At 35.8% G+C, this 16,027-nt stretch overlaps 1 protein-coding gene across 1 annotated transcript in view; it reads right to left on the reverse strand.

Annotated features, from left to right (window-relative positions):
* Positions 1-16,027, reverse strand: part of crim1 (cysteine rich transmembrane BMP regulator 1 (chordin-like)) — a 334,519-nt gene that overhangs the window by 199,719 nt on the left and 118,773 nt on the right. The window lies entirely within an intron of this gene.

Here is a 16,027-nt window from a genome sequence, read left to right on the forward strand (position 1 = left end):
GCTTGTAGCATCATTCTTAAAAAGATTTGAGGCTCTAATAGGTGCCAAACGTGCTTCAACAAAGTATTGAGCAAAGGCTGTGAATATTTGTGAAAACAAAGTTCAGGAACAGTTTGAGGAACATTGCTGGTACTAGATAGCACAGTACATCTTGGTACTAGATAGCACAGTACAGCTTCAGAGGTCTTGCGGATTCCATGCTTTCATGGGTCAAAACTGTTTTGATTGTGCAAGTGGGAGTTACACAAAACCTTACAATGTGGTTTTAATATTATGTATAAGCAGTGAATTTGAGAAAGGTTTATACATGTTTTTAAATAATATACAGTATGTTGTCATCTAATAAAGTCCATTTGTAAAGAAAAATATTTTATCAATATGCAATATTGTTTGACATTAGTCCGCCCCCATTTTGCACATTTAAAAGACATTTGCCAAGTTTTTGCTGTGTGTCATTTTGATAATCATTCCTGGGGTTCAGACATTTTATGTGTTCATCAGCCAGTAATATTAATAAGAAGCACTCAGAGACACTAATTATCATCATTTGATCTGCTCAAGCAATTCTCTAAGTAGTTTTCAGTTCAAGCACAATTTTGCAGCAAGACCACCTATTCCAAAATGTAGGAAGAAAATATAGAATGAACAAATTACAAGAAGCAAAAGCATTTTAAAATTAGTTCACTATTGAAATGAAGGGCTCTTTGCAATTTTCATTGCAGTTGAAGAGCTGGCTGGTATCAAGCAGTGGCAGTGGCGAGCTAGAGGACTAGAAGATTGTTTGTTTGGCAGAGTGGGGGCAATTAGCAGCTGTTATAGGAGTTTTAATGAAGGGTGTAATTACTTCACTTTTTTGAAGTATAAGAAGTGCTTGTGCTACATTTAGACTGTGAAATTAAGCATAGAAAAGATGAACGGCAGGTTCCTCTGCATTAAGGGTAGCCAGGGAGCTGGATGAAAGACTCATGCTGTGTCCTCACTGCTGTGCTCTGTTACAGCAGGCCTTTTATTTTTCACTTCACATGCACATTTACCTCTCCATTTTCAGCCCCTAGAGCTTGTGCAATCAGTTTGTAGACGTCAAATTACAGTCCTCTAAAAATGGAGCTGCTGTAATTCACCCTGCTGGAGCTACAAGCTTAAACACAAAAAGAGTTTCAAAAATCATTATGGCCAAAAATGTTTCCACAGAGTTAAGTGATGGGAAGGAAGTGTTGGCAGTTATTGAGTAACAAACAGATCAGTTATCCTTGACCACACAAACACCTGTAGTCACAACACCCCCTTACTTCAGTATCACCTGCTTGGGCATGGCCTTAAAGTCTCCCTTCTGCTACATGCACATCCACAAAGATTCTCCAGGCATGATGCCACTGCATACAGCAAAGGATTTATTTGCATTCCTGAGACTGCACTGTCCGTTTACCAATATATGAAATTACAGATAAAAGAAACACACCAGAGCTGTTTATTCTAAAAATACACTTTGCAAGCTGACTAGCTTTTAAACATATCCTATGAAGGCGGCCGTAGCTGGAGATGGCTGAACATCACTCGTACATCGTTTTTTTTTTTTTTTACAATATCTCTCTTTGTCTTTTTATATTTCTTTCACTTACTTATTCAAACAAGCAACAAGAATCACATAGTTGGCTGGCTGATGTGTCATTCCAACCCAAGGTCTCCTAGCTGGAAAAAGCTCTGGACTTGAAAGATTGGATCAAGCAAATCATGGCGTTATCAGCTTCTCTGAAGGAGACTGATAGGTCCAAGAGGAAAGAAAGAGGAAGAAATGCAGACTGTGGTAGGAGTGAAAACCTAAGCAAAGCGCTTTTAAGATTCAGACAGTCCATCGGTGACATGCATTCCTAAAATGTGTAATATCTCCTGGTTAGCTGCCTCTTTCAGTTTCAGTTTTAGTTAAAAAAAATCTTCTTTCCATTCCACTTAGTAAGGCCAAAAATGGTGAACTGAGGAAATAGTGGACCTACGATTTCACCCCTGTGATTTCACACCCTGAGTTTCAGGGACAGGCTCTGGATGACAAACGTGTTTTACAATTAAAGTTAGATTCTGTTTGTTAACAAAAGTATTAATGAATCAAAGGAGAAAACAAATACTTGAAAATACATGATGTTCATATAGCTGCTGTGTGTCATTCAAGAAATAGTCATTCAAAATCAGAGCAGGTGGGTTTGAATTAGCAGGAGGTTGCAAATCCACACATCATCCACCTGCTCTGTTACATTCTACATCATTATAAATTAATGACAGATACCTGCAGTTTTTAAAGGACAATTTCATTTAAGGATGAAGTGTATTGGACTTGGATTGCACTACAAATCAAACTTGAAATATAATGGTAACAGGCAAAAACTAAACTTAAATAAACTAATCAGCTCATTTTACACTATAGCTGTAGCCATTTGATTCTTTACTTCTTAATCTTTATTACAAATAAAAAAAGATTACAGCCTGTTATAAAACTATAGGACAATTGCATATCTGGCATGATTCCACACAGCCAGAGGGATTAAGTGAAGAAAGGTAGCTGTAAAGCTGTTGTGGTGTGCAAGTTATTATCTTGACAAGCAAAGCAGATAGAGTAGAAAGGAGCCTTTAGAGCATTTTAAATGTAAAAGCCAGGATTTGGATTACTTCTTTGCGTATATTTCCATGTATAACATTTAATTAGGCTATATATGAAGTCAGGGAGTGATTTTCAAATGACCCTGTTGAATAAACATGTATACATTAGGGCTATAGGAAGGGGAGAGAAAGAGAATGAGAGAGAGAAGTGGAGAATAATTTAAGGAGCTATTTCCTTGGCCCCATTGATTTAACTGTCAGGAAGAGATTGACGTGACATGGGCAATTCACAAAGCTTGATATTCAACCAACATACATGCACATGCTTTAGATCGCATTAATAAATAGAAAGGCCAAAGCACCTCCTCTTTATCAGACCATTTAGTTATGATTTATGCATGCCTTCCCCTTGAGTAAAGTGGCCACTGCGCAACCATCCTTTGAATAATTTCACAGTGTAAAGGAGTATTTTTAAAGGCCAGTTTACATCATGTTGAGGCTCGATAAAGCACGGTGCCTTCCCCTTGTACCTGCTGCAGTACATACTGTATACACTGCAGATGCAGAATGAGTGTCAGGTTTTATGACACTGACAGCTCATTGGCATGCTGTCTGGGTAAGGACTTGAGGGTATTGAAGTCTGTAGGGAGCAGAGAGAGATCAGGAGAAGATTAGATGCTTCTTGAAGTAGGTGCAGTCTCTGTGCCTATCCCATGTCTCTCCTCTTTCTAATGTATTGAAAGTGTGAACTGTAGATGTAAATGGTTTCAGTGTCTTTGTGTGTGTTAGAGTGAAAGAAGATTGGGGGTGTTTGCTTGGTGTTCTTCCTACTTACACACCAGCAGCAGTGGAAGTAATACAGTACAATGGGTGAAAGAATGAATACTGTGCCAAACATTTACTCCAAAAAGTGCAGGTAGCTAGTGAAACTTATACAATTATACTAATTTAAGGTTTTACACTTTATACTGTAGTTCACACTTAAATGTGCCCAAGTATTTCAAATCTAATTTTTGAAGTGTAACAAATGAAGATGTAATTTATAAGAAATTTATATTTATAAGAAGGTTAGCATTTAAAAATTTTAATATAACTTCATTTGTATGAAAATAAACAGCCACATGGATCTCACTCTAATCATGATGTAAGATTAAAAAATTAGACATTCGCTCTGTCTAAGCACACGCAATTATTTAATACTTACTAACCATATAGACATTGTTAATATAATTATTGACTAGAGGTAAAATGTATTGAATTTGCCTCGGTGCAAGTGTAAGGAATAAAAAAAGCATGTTTTTTATGCAAATGAAACTAAGAAAGAGTACATGGATTCATTTTCAATTACAATGATACTTAGGAATAGTAAGAAAGTATATTTACTCAAGTACTTTTCATGTCTGCACACAAGAGACCGTCTCTAGCAAACAAAAAATACAGGCAGAAGGTTGAAGGGTTTTTTATGCTACAATTACTCAATATCCATTTCTGAAAATGCCTGCACAAAATATGGTCCATTCAACACTGTTTTGTTTTAATCTGAGGAAATAACCACCCTATATTCAGCTATCCTCTCTGGTTTCATCTAAGATGGAGCTGCTGTTCATTGTGCCATTAAACTGTCTAAATTTAAAACTAAGCAGTATATTGTATTTATGATGTCAGTTATCCAAACTATTTTGCTTTCAGCTACAATCAATAAAAAATGCAAAGGGAATAGTAGACTGAAAAGCCTTCCATCTAAAACTGAAGGCATCATAAATACCTCCCTGAAGTTCACCATAGCTGGTGTCTTCATCTGAAGTCTCCAGTCAAGCCCTGAGGTGACAAGGAAGAGATGAAATAACACACTCCTTCAACACACAGTGGGAGTTGGTGTGTTTGGGAATGGGAAAGAGTAAGATTGACATTTCAGTAAAGAACAGCAGGAATTTAACAGCCTCCTTTGCTTTGGCATCCCTAGTGCTTGGCACCCAACAAACATAATGTCCCACTTCCCATTGCTGATATACCCCCACTAGTGTGACTTCATACACTCCACAGGGCTCACTGGGATGCCCAGTGCTAGTAAGATTATGTTTGTACCATAACAATGATTGGCTCTGACATTGATAGACACTGACCTCGGTCAAATGAACCGACAACAAAGACATGCAGAGAAAGACCCTGCAGGCAATTTGTGCTCCCCTCTGAACCGCATACCATGGATTCCCCTGCTATGCATGATTGCAGAGAGAGGAGGGGGGTTATAGGATTGGCCCCAGACCTGCAGGTTGGATGGCTCGGAGATAGATGAGGAAATATGCAAATCTGTCCCACAGCGAGGAAAATGCTAGCTCAGTGTGACACTAATCTTTTAGCTCCCCATACAAACAACTTATTGCTGTCATGTGCACTGCATGAAGATTCATTCACCTTTGTTTTTTCCATCATGATTGGGAGCCATTTTGTACCATTCTATCTTACTGTACTGTTTTTTGGTCTATTTGAAGCGTAATTGACAGTAAATAGCATTTTAGCTAAGTGTACCACATTTTAGCTAAGTGTCCTTCACATCGGCAGGTTTTAAGACTGAACATTTTCTTTAAATCATAAATGACTATTATCTACAAATCATATCAGCCTGACGCCCTGTCACAGTCCTCTGCTTGGTGCAGCTACAGATATGGTCAATACACAAGTAATGTATAATAAGTAAACTGATCATTTCTAGGTGAAACCAGAATAAAAAACGGTTGTTTAGTGGTGCAGTTTGCCCATCTTTACCTTATTGAAGGTCTTCAGAGTTCGAGTTTCAACAATGCGTTTATATATTATTACAAAAAAAAAGTAAGTTGCTTTAAATTAATGTATCATTCAATAACTGAAGAAAAGCATAATGTATTTGTGTTAGTCTGACAATGCTAATGATAAAGTATTGAAAAAGATCCATGCAAATTGTTCCCTCATTTTTCGAGCGTAAATGAGATGAACTGTAATTTAGAGCTTTCTTTAGACAGAGGCTTTGCATTTTGTCTTGCAACATTCTGACACCTTTCCTCGGCTACCATGATATTAGAAGCTCAACAGTCCTGGCAGACAGACAACCGGCGAGATTCCCCACTGTTTCAAAGCTGTTTGATATCCCTGGCATGTGCCTTTGCCTTCACAGTACACAGAACACATACAGAAAAATCCTCTACTGCCCCTCAGACTAAAATCCTTTTTGAACATTTGGGAGAGAGGAAAACAGTTGAAAAAGAATGGAAAGAGACAAGAAGCTGATTAAGCCATTATTTATTGATTTTTGACACATGCTACAAATATATGAGTAAGGTGATTTCAAAATTGTTTTTACACTGATTTAGTTTTTCTTTTTTGAATTATTTAAACACAATTGCATTTATAAAGCATAACATCCGTCAGTAGCTTTCATATGTGCACACCTAAAGTTAGTTTAGCCTCCGTATTTATTCTGACAACTTGAAAACTTTATTACCTCATAAATTAGAATACTTTGCAAGTCATGAAAAACAAACAGAACATGAATCAAGGACACGTTTGAAATAGGGTAATATATATCTCTGGATCTTTTTGAGCTTGACTTGGCATTTGTGTTAGCGTATTTTTTTTCTGTCAGCTGCAGCTGTAGCACTGTCATTGCTTCAGCTGTATACCATTAAAATTGTACTGCAGCTACTGATATATAGCTTTGTGTTCTCCAACCCACGTGCACATCTCCACACTGGATTAAAGACTTTGATCAGGCAGGTGTTGAGAAGTGAAAGGTGTGTGTCATTGCATTTCTCATGGGAGGATTAACATGAAGGAAATAGGAGTTTCTTGCTCTGGGTTAAAGGTAGATGCATTGTATTAGACCATTTCCAATCAATATTTAATTTGCAATGTGTGACCAAAATGTATTATAATATTGTAGTTATAACTATGAACTCCTGATCAGAACTGTAGGGGCATGTCAGATCACATACTGATTGACAGTAGTGTCTCCTGAGCAAAATAAACAACTCTGGAGCACTGTTGGTGCTGGAAAAGCTTGTAGAAATGACAGAGTAGAGCTTCCACAATGTCTTTTGCTTCTACACAAGGTTGCCAGCATTGTCTGGTGTGTACACAGTTTGTACAGAAGCAGCATGTCACTCACATAAAGCTGCAAATGAGATGATGTGTGGAATGGCTAAAAGACTGTGATTTTTGTGTACTCTTCTCTGTGATTCATCTAGTTTAAAAAGCTACTCTGATCAGCAGAACATGATGGTAAAATATTCAGAAGTGGTCATATTCTGTCTGGTTTAATTAAAACATTTTCAAATTAGCTTTACTCTTCCTTTATTTAACTGTCTGTTGTCATGCAGTGGCAACCAGCTTATTAATAATTTATGATTGTGGGTTTTGCCAGTGAAGCTCAACAAGGTCAGTTATGTTTTTTGTATTTATTTATTTATTTATTTATTTATTCATTCATTCATTTATTTTATTGTAAAATTTTATCGAAAATGAGAACGGTATAGTCAGATATTCTCTTGTCCTCAAGTTTACACAATGATTTTTGGATGAGTTTCTCAAACCACTACACCTTGTCTACCTCTTATTAACAATTGTTAGATGGCATTTAACCCAGTCATAATGTAGCAGATAATTCTCATTTCTTTACTACACAACATTACATAAACAAATGATTACACTGAAATATTGTATGTAAAAGGCTAGAAATTTAAACTACATCCAATTTTGCTCATGTTTTTGCACATAGAGCTGGAGCAGGTAGAGCTTTTATGAATGCAGCCCCTAATAATATTTCAGACCATGTCTCTTAACCAGAGCATGCCATCATACAAGTACAAATATTTTCATTATTCTAAACAATATAAAGAATTTATTTATTTATGCTGAACCACAAAAAAGCTTGCGGGTTTATTCAAAAACGTATTATTGTGTGAATAGGATCAAATAGACAGCAAAATGAAGAAGGAAGCAAATATAACAGCTAATTTAAAATGTAACAGTTCTATCTCTCTCTCTTTCTCTCTCTCTCTCTCTCTCTCTCTCTCTCTCTCTGTCTCTCTCTCTCTCTCTCATTCTCTCTCTCTCTCTCTCTCTCTCTCTCTCTCTCTCTCTCTCTCTCTCTCTCTCTCACTCAGTCTTTCTCTGCTTGCCTATCTATCCAGTTAAAACAAACACGGCTAACAGAGAGCGAATGACCTTTAGTATAATCTCCCTTCTTTTTTTCTCTCACACAACTCAAAAGAGGCCATATATTTTTATATCTCAAACATGAGGCCAGCCATAGTGCATAAATTAGACTACCCCTTAGATGAATACCCTCCAGAGGAGGCTTTTAGTAATCTTTATTGCTAGGCATCAAGAATGCAAAAATGATGACAACACCGGTGATGCAAAAGAGAAAAAATTCAAGGCTGAATGTCAGATTACTTAGAGAAAGCTTGCTTTCCCTGACTAAGTAAAGTCACAGCAAAGCTGTGGCTTCGAAATGTTTCGATTTACCACCATGTTAAATCACACTATTGACAGAGGAAGGAAATGTTTTACCTTGTATACCATTGTTAATTTTGGAGCAGTGTGTCTTTGTGCATATCTGCTTTAGTCCATGTAATTGCCTTGTAATAATGCCATTCATATGCTGAAAATTCTACATATTTAATTGTGATTTTTTTTTTCTAGGTGTGTATGTACATATGTTCATGCGTCATCTCTCCTGACTTGAGTGTGGGGGCTTTGGAGGAGGACAGTGATGGCCTTGGCTGTGTTGGAGCAGGTGGGCTGAAAGGGCACCTCAGTAAAAGTGTCCAGCTCATTTACTCCGCTCTGCAAAAGTGGCTTTATTGCAAATGATTGATCTGAAAAGGAAAGCGCAGGAGAACTCCAATTCCCATGTCTCCAGTAAGAGTTTTTTTATGACAGCATTCACAATAGAAATTTGACGTTTCTTGTGTCAAAAGAATCGGGTGCCTTTTGTGCTGGGCTGTACTGCAGCTCACTAATGACTATGCAAAATGCACTGGAAAATGATTTACACTTCAGTAATACCTTTGATGAAAATGCATTTGGTGAAGAATCTATTGTTTTCCTGTTTCTTTGTATTTTGCTGAGTGCTGATTTGCCTGGAGGGTATATTATTTATGGATGAAGTGTGAGGTTTAAGCTGTCTATGTCGACGTTACAAGATAGTAAATAATGCATTCAGTTTAAAATATCAGAAAATAAAAATATATTAATTCCACGTTTCTCTTACTAGCTTTATATCCTATTAAAATTAAACGTAAATTGACAGTATTCAGATTTAATATCTGGATTTATATTTTTTGCTGGAGCATGTTTCCTCCTTTTTAATTAATTCATGTAAATCATTACATGTTGCATTTAATAACCAGTTGATCGGTCTGAAGGGTTAATCCACTAAGAACACTGGACAAAGGTGAGAAATTAGATTTTGCCTCCCTCTGTCCTAACATAAAAAAAAAACTTGTAAAACTCCAACTTCAAAACAGTTACCCTGGACCCCTAGAGCTGTAAGGCCAAGTCTCTTTATTGTCATTTCAACTACATGCAGTTGGTACAGTACGCATTGAAACCAATCAAGGTTTCTCTAGGACCAAGGTGCTTCATAAAACAATACAGAACTAATTAAGACTACACAGAACTACACCGGGGCTACATAAAGTGCACATGTTCAAACAGAGCAACACATTACAATATGCACAGTGAATGACCCCCATTATTTAAATCTTGTGGGAAGTACAGTGCAAAGAGTTTACTATATAATAGTAAATACTGTATATGTTTGATAGCCGTATTTTAGCATCTTTAGCAGCAGTTTTAAAAGGTTTAAAATGTGCAGAGTTGCAAAGAAGGTGAAATGGTGTTTCTTGTTTATGAGAAATGAAGTGAAAGATGCCAGTACAGTATAGTGGTGGCATGAATGTTTTTGAGAAGTGCAGGCCCTTTTATTTACAAGGAGAATTATCAGCCATTGTTGTGATTGCAGTGTACATTCCTCCGGATGCTAACAATAAGCTAACTATGGAGGAACTGCATGCAGCTATAGGCAAGAAACAGTCTGCACATCTGCTCATTGAGACTCCAACCACTCCAACCTGAGATCTGTACTACCAAAGATTCACCATAATGTCTCCTGCTCTAGGAGGGAACAACATACTGGATCAGGTATATACTAACATATCTGATTCATACACAGCCATTCCCCTCCCCCATTTCAGTCAGTCTGCTCACCTCTCTTTGTTCATGCTACCCAAATACACTCCACTGATCAAACAGGTGAAACCAGCTAGGAGGACAGTGAAGGTATGGCCAGAGGGAGCCATTTCTTCTCCACAGCAACAGTTTCAGTGTACTGACTGGAACATATTTGCCTCACAGGCCACACTGGACTCTCACACAGACATGAACATCTACACATTGGCTTTTACAGCCAGTTTTGACTAGCAAAACACGTCTGTAGAGATATGCACACATTAATACATTAGAGTTAGACTTTTTATGCCCACAATGGCTGAGGGAGGAAGATACATGTATTTGGTCTCAGACATACTTAAAAATATATTTTCAAGAAAAGCTAGACTTTCTAAGGAGAGGTTGGCCAACTCCGAAGCTGGCTAGCTTGTCTCAGCCCGGGAAAGGATTTGTTCGCCACTTCCAGACCAGTGCCTACGAGCTGTACCACTGGCTTACAGCTTCTAAGGATCGTTGCAAATTATGTGAGTATGCATCCCTGGTGAGCAGGTTGTATTTATTTAATTTTTTAATGTTGTTGTCATGTTATTGGGCAAATATTGATTCTGAACTGCTCTAGATGATGTAGGTGGCACAGTTGCAGTTGTAGTGTAGAGTTTTGGAGCTTGCTTTAGTAAAATGTAGAATATATATATATATATATATATATATATATATATATATATATATATATATATATATATATATATATATATATATATATATATATATATAACATGCTGTACATATACTACATATTTATCTGCACTGTCAATTTTTACAATTGTACTTCTGGTAGATGCCAAACTGTAATTTGTTGCTGTATACCTGTACTATGCAATGACAAAGATCGATCGATCGATCTATCGATCTATCGATCGATCTATCTATCTATCTATCTATCTATTAATATATTATATAGTGTTATCCGAACATAAAAGCCCAGAGGGTATAAATAAGAAAACTGATAACTGTGTCATGTTATTTTTAGGGATTTCTCAGTAAAACACTTTTGTGTTACTGTGTCACACATTGTAGCTTGTGTGCACAATGCATATATTAAAGACGCTCTGGTTTCAACAAGAAAAACTTTATAAACACACTAGTCAAGAGTAGATTACTGAATTAGTTATTTGAATACATGGACTGTACAAAGTCTGACTGTATTAATTTGTATTGTTTATTTGTATATAATGTTAAGAAACTCAGACAAGGCGTAGCACATTTATCTTGCATGTGGACAGGCAATTGTGGAAGTGACATAGTTGAAAAATATTCTCTGTGGATTCATGTCAATAGAATATATTGCAGTGATTCTCAGAAAGCCCACAACAATGTCAGAAAACAAATATCCATCCGTTGTGAAATCATCTCTCGTGTTAAGGAGTTCAACAGAGGGCAACAAAGCCCCCACGTTAACGATGTCTGCAATGAAAAATAAATAATAAATAAAAACACTGGAGCTATTTACCTGGCAATACTTCAATTCATCTCAGGTAATGGTGTTTTTATAGCAGACATTGAGCCCCAACTGCCCCACATATTCAAGGGGGAAATTTGAGTGGGAATATTGGATATTTGACACATGTATGCTGAAGGTATGATAAATAGGTAGATTCACTTTTTTATGTGTTCTTTTCGACTTATTTATAAGTTCTGTTTTTAATTTCTTTTTAATTAATCATTTTTTAAATCTGTTTATTTTTGTATCATGTATTCCAAAATTCCTTTGTGTATTTGTTTCCTATTTATTCTGTCTCTTTTTTATCCATTTAAATTAGTTTATTTATTTGTTTAAGTTATGATTAAGGGTTTTTAACATTCTGTGAGAACCATCAAGATAACCAATTAAACAAAATACAAACATGTAGAATATCCGGTGTGGCAAATACAAATATACGAAAATTAAAGTTACAAGCTGTTCCACAAGAAAAGACCTAAATGCATTAAAATGGGGATTAATGTCTATAAGGGGGAAAAGAAAACGACCTGGTTTTGAAGAATCAAATTTTACATGGAAGATGAGAAACAGGAATCAGGAAACTGTTTCCTTATTATTCAAACTGGTAAATCTCCCCCTGTGGTTTCATGTGTCACCACCATATGAAGTGAATTTACATCAGACATATGGATCCCTTTAAGGCTCCATATCGGGGGCATTGGCTGAGTATTCACCCTGTATTTGGAAGATTGCATATTCGAATCCTGACGATGCCACAGCCATCTGTAGTGCGAAGGCCAAAAGAGTAAAACTGGCCTATCTCATAAAAATGGATGGCATTTCTCCATCCTTTGTCGATCAGAACAACACTAGTCATTCTGGGCCATCTGTTAGCGTATGTATACAGATGTAGTAGAGCTTCTTTTCTAGCTGTCCACTAACACTGCATGAGCAATAGTTTGAAAAGATGTGATGGCTGACAGACACATGCTAAAAAAAAAATATATATATATATATATATATATATATATATATATATATATATATATATATATATATATATATATATATATATATATATATATATTGGCCATAGTTCTCTTCAAGCTAGATTTTACTCACTCACTTAATCATTCACTCACTCATGCTTAGTAACTACCAGGAATACTTATATATATGTATTTTAAAAATAACTTTTTTGCCCCTTCCATGTAAATATGTGTAGGGCTCAAGTAATAATGATGGCAATGAGATCAGGTTGTTATTTTCAAGCCTCTGCTAAGTAGTCTAATGTGTACTTCTCTTGTTTGCTTCTTTCAGAGAATCTAAAGCTGCAGTCTTACAGCACATCTATTAGTACAGCATTGTAATATTGGATTTTGCACTGATAAAATATACATTTTTCATGAATATTTTTAAAACTCTTTTAATGTATGTATCATACACTCTACGAATGTATTCGAATGGCAGGACTATTTTTTTAATTACCCATTTTGCTTAAGAAATGCTCTACCTTCCGAATTGGACTGCACATGTGTTACGTGGACATAAAATTTTAATTCTACATTGTCTATTACATTTTTGCTATATTTCAGTCACTTCACTAAAAGCATGTCAAACCGTCATTCTGTAGACTGCATCTCCATCTGCTGGTCTCTTTGTTCACACAGTCGATTCCTACATCACTTATTATACATATTTATGGATAGATTCAGCCTTGCTCTGTCTTTGTAAAAGTGCCGCTGAGAACAAGTGTGATGTAGTAATTTTCTACAATTGTATCCATTATTCCCAGATGAGAATATGGCAAAGTGTAAATGTCCAAAGCAATTTCTTTTGCCTCTCACCCAGACCTCCCGTCTTAGTGAGGTGACAAGACAATTACAGCACTGAGACTGATCGAGTGCAAGACCTTTCATTTTATTTTATTTTTTTCCTGCAATTACATAACTGACATTGCATGTAATTAAGATATGGACAGATTCTTTTGTGTTAAACTAGGAGCAAAAGACAAACCATAGAAATGTTAAACAATCTGTAAGGTTATTTTATAGTGTTGAATAATTATTTTACAAATTACATACATGAAATTTGAGTTCAGTCTGGGTCAAATGAACTGATGAAACGTCATCAGTTCATTTACTGTCACAGCTTATAATTCCTTTCATGAGTTCTCTTTATGCATCAAATTCAGATTTTCATTTCAAGAATGACTGTCATATGTTCAGTAGGCAAAAATAATAATAATAGTGGTCAAAACACTTTTAATAGGCTTACACATGCTTAACGTGTGAAAATGTCAGTTCCAACTGCAGACTTCCGTGAACAACAAGCCAAATTTTCATATTTCATCAGACCGAGGTGTACCTGTGGATGCGTCAGGCATTATTAGGTTTTATGTATCTGCCTTTTGAAGAGATAAATATAATGTGGCATCCAAGTGCCACTCTCATTTCGAGTTGAATGCTAATGCCGTACCAAATCTGGAAGCCTGCCATGACTGGCATAGCAAGAAGCTTACTGAGAGACAATTTCATTAAAATACTGGCTTTCAACACAAAGAGATAATTGTAGCTTTTTACATCTTTATCTCATAACCAACCGTAAAGAGGAATAACACAACAATCTCTAATATAAATATAAATGCAACACTTTGAGCCTTGGTGGGTTATTTTAAAATAAATAGGACAAGCAGTCATACCTGCAGCCTAATATTTATTACAATAAAAACAGTTCTTACTCACATTAAAATATGCTGTGTTTTAAAATTAGCTTTGTATAGGCAGAATGATTTAACTGTAGCAAAAACATTAATATTAGGAAATGTGTCATTGTTAGCAACAATTTTATTTAATGTATATTTATTATTTACTACAATCCTACAGTTTATATGCACTACTTAACACTTGAACATGTAAATTCTGTATTTTATGCTGACTGTACTTGTGTGTAAATCCTTTTTATTATTATTACTATTATTATTATTATTATTATTATTATTATTATTATTATTATTATTATCATTTGTTGTATCTAGAAGTTTTTGTCACACAGACAAACTCTTTGATATCCCTAAAGCCCATTCTGATTCTGATTCTGTTGATCTCATTTGGTAGGTTGAATTGAACCACCATTAGGTTGATGCTAAAATAGCAAACAAATGTGCAAATGTTAGAATTGGATGTAACAGCCCAATATGTGTAATTGTGTATCCAAATCAGACAACCAAACTGTGTGTATAAATGTCAGTTTAAGGGCTGAATAAAGTAATGGTGCAATCAAATAATCACAATATGATTAATCAGTGCTGATTTACATCACATTGTTGATTCAGCTTCAGCTTTCTCAGTTAGATACACTGATTATACACAGAAAAAAGCCTATTGAAAGCCTTTACTATAATTTAAAATGATGCCCATACATTTTAACCCCTGCTTCTGAAATTAAACAGATCACAACTAATCTATTTAAAAAATTATACATTTGATATATTCAAATTTTAATTTGTCCTTTAGGAATGAATTAGAACCTTATAGTATTTTAATGGAAAGCTATTGTAAATAACAGAGGGAGGTTAGGGAGTTTTAAAATCCTAAATGATTTTCTTTTAAATTTGAAGGTATTGTATTGCAGACTGTATATATATAATATTTGTCTAGTAAAAACAAAACTTTACACAAAAATCTCACATAGACCTGAGTAGGAAGTGGTATAATAGAATAATATTGCTTTGTCTATAGAATAGAATAAAATTCAATAGAAAATATGACTGTTCAAAATATGAGATAAATTAAAATTAAAAACATGTTTTATGTCTTAGTGAAATGCTTTAGATTTTATTTTTGGCTCCCTTCCACATACAAAAGTAATTAAATAATCAGCTGAAAGTTAAATAAAAAAAAATTAAAAAAGGAAAAAGGAAAAAACAACAACTCAATTCTTCTAATTATAACTACATGCAGGGCTCCAGACTTTTATATGAAAACAAATAAAAAAAAAATATTTTAAAAAACTACCAACGAGCCACATTTAGTCATCCCACTTTTAAGGATATTTTATCCATGAACATAAACACACAACTCCACTAACTGAACTAATCTAAGCACAGCAGTAATGCTGACATGCTAATAGTATCGTAGACAGTGTGGATAAATTGCATAACTCTCTCCTCTACCCTTCAGCCACTGCCTGCAATCTTGGTGTAACTATGAACAATCAACTGTCCTGCTCCTCACATTTTGCTAATGTGGATCGTTCCTGTCGACTTTTTTTCTACAACATCCCAAGTATTTGACCATTTCTGTCCACACAGGCTGCCCAGGTGCTTGTCCAGTCTCTTGCCATTTCGAGACTAGACTACTGCAACTCTCTGCTGGCTGAACGCTATTCATCCACTGCAAATGATCCAAAACGCAGCTGTGTGACTTGTGTTCAACCTGTTCTCCCACACCACCCCACTGCTGTGCTCCCTCTGCTGGCTTCCAGTAGCTGCACATATCAGATTCAAATCACTGATGTTTGCCTTCAATGCCAAAAATGGACCAGCTCCCTCTTACCTCAGAGACCTCATTACTCCCTGCACTGCACCACACTGTCTGAGATTCTCCAGCACTGCTCGACTGGTACCACCTTCTCTCAGGCTACATATAAAAGGTACATTTACGTCAAAAATAAACTTTCCTTAGATGGCCAAACAGCGGAGTTCCTGGCTATCTTCAAGCAATGGGTAAAGACCTACCTCTTCTTGAA

This window comes from Silurus aristotelis (assembly GCF_946808225.1).
Source record: "Silurus aristotelis genome assembly, chromosome: 6".
NCBI classification, from domain to species: Eukaryota; Metazoa; Chordata; class Actinopteri; order Siluriformes; family Siluridae; genus Silurus; species Silurus aristotelis.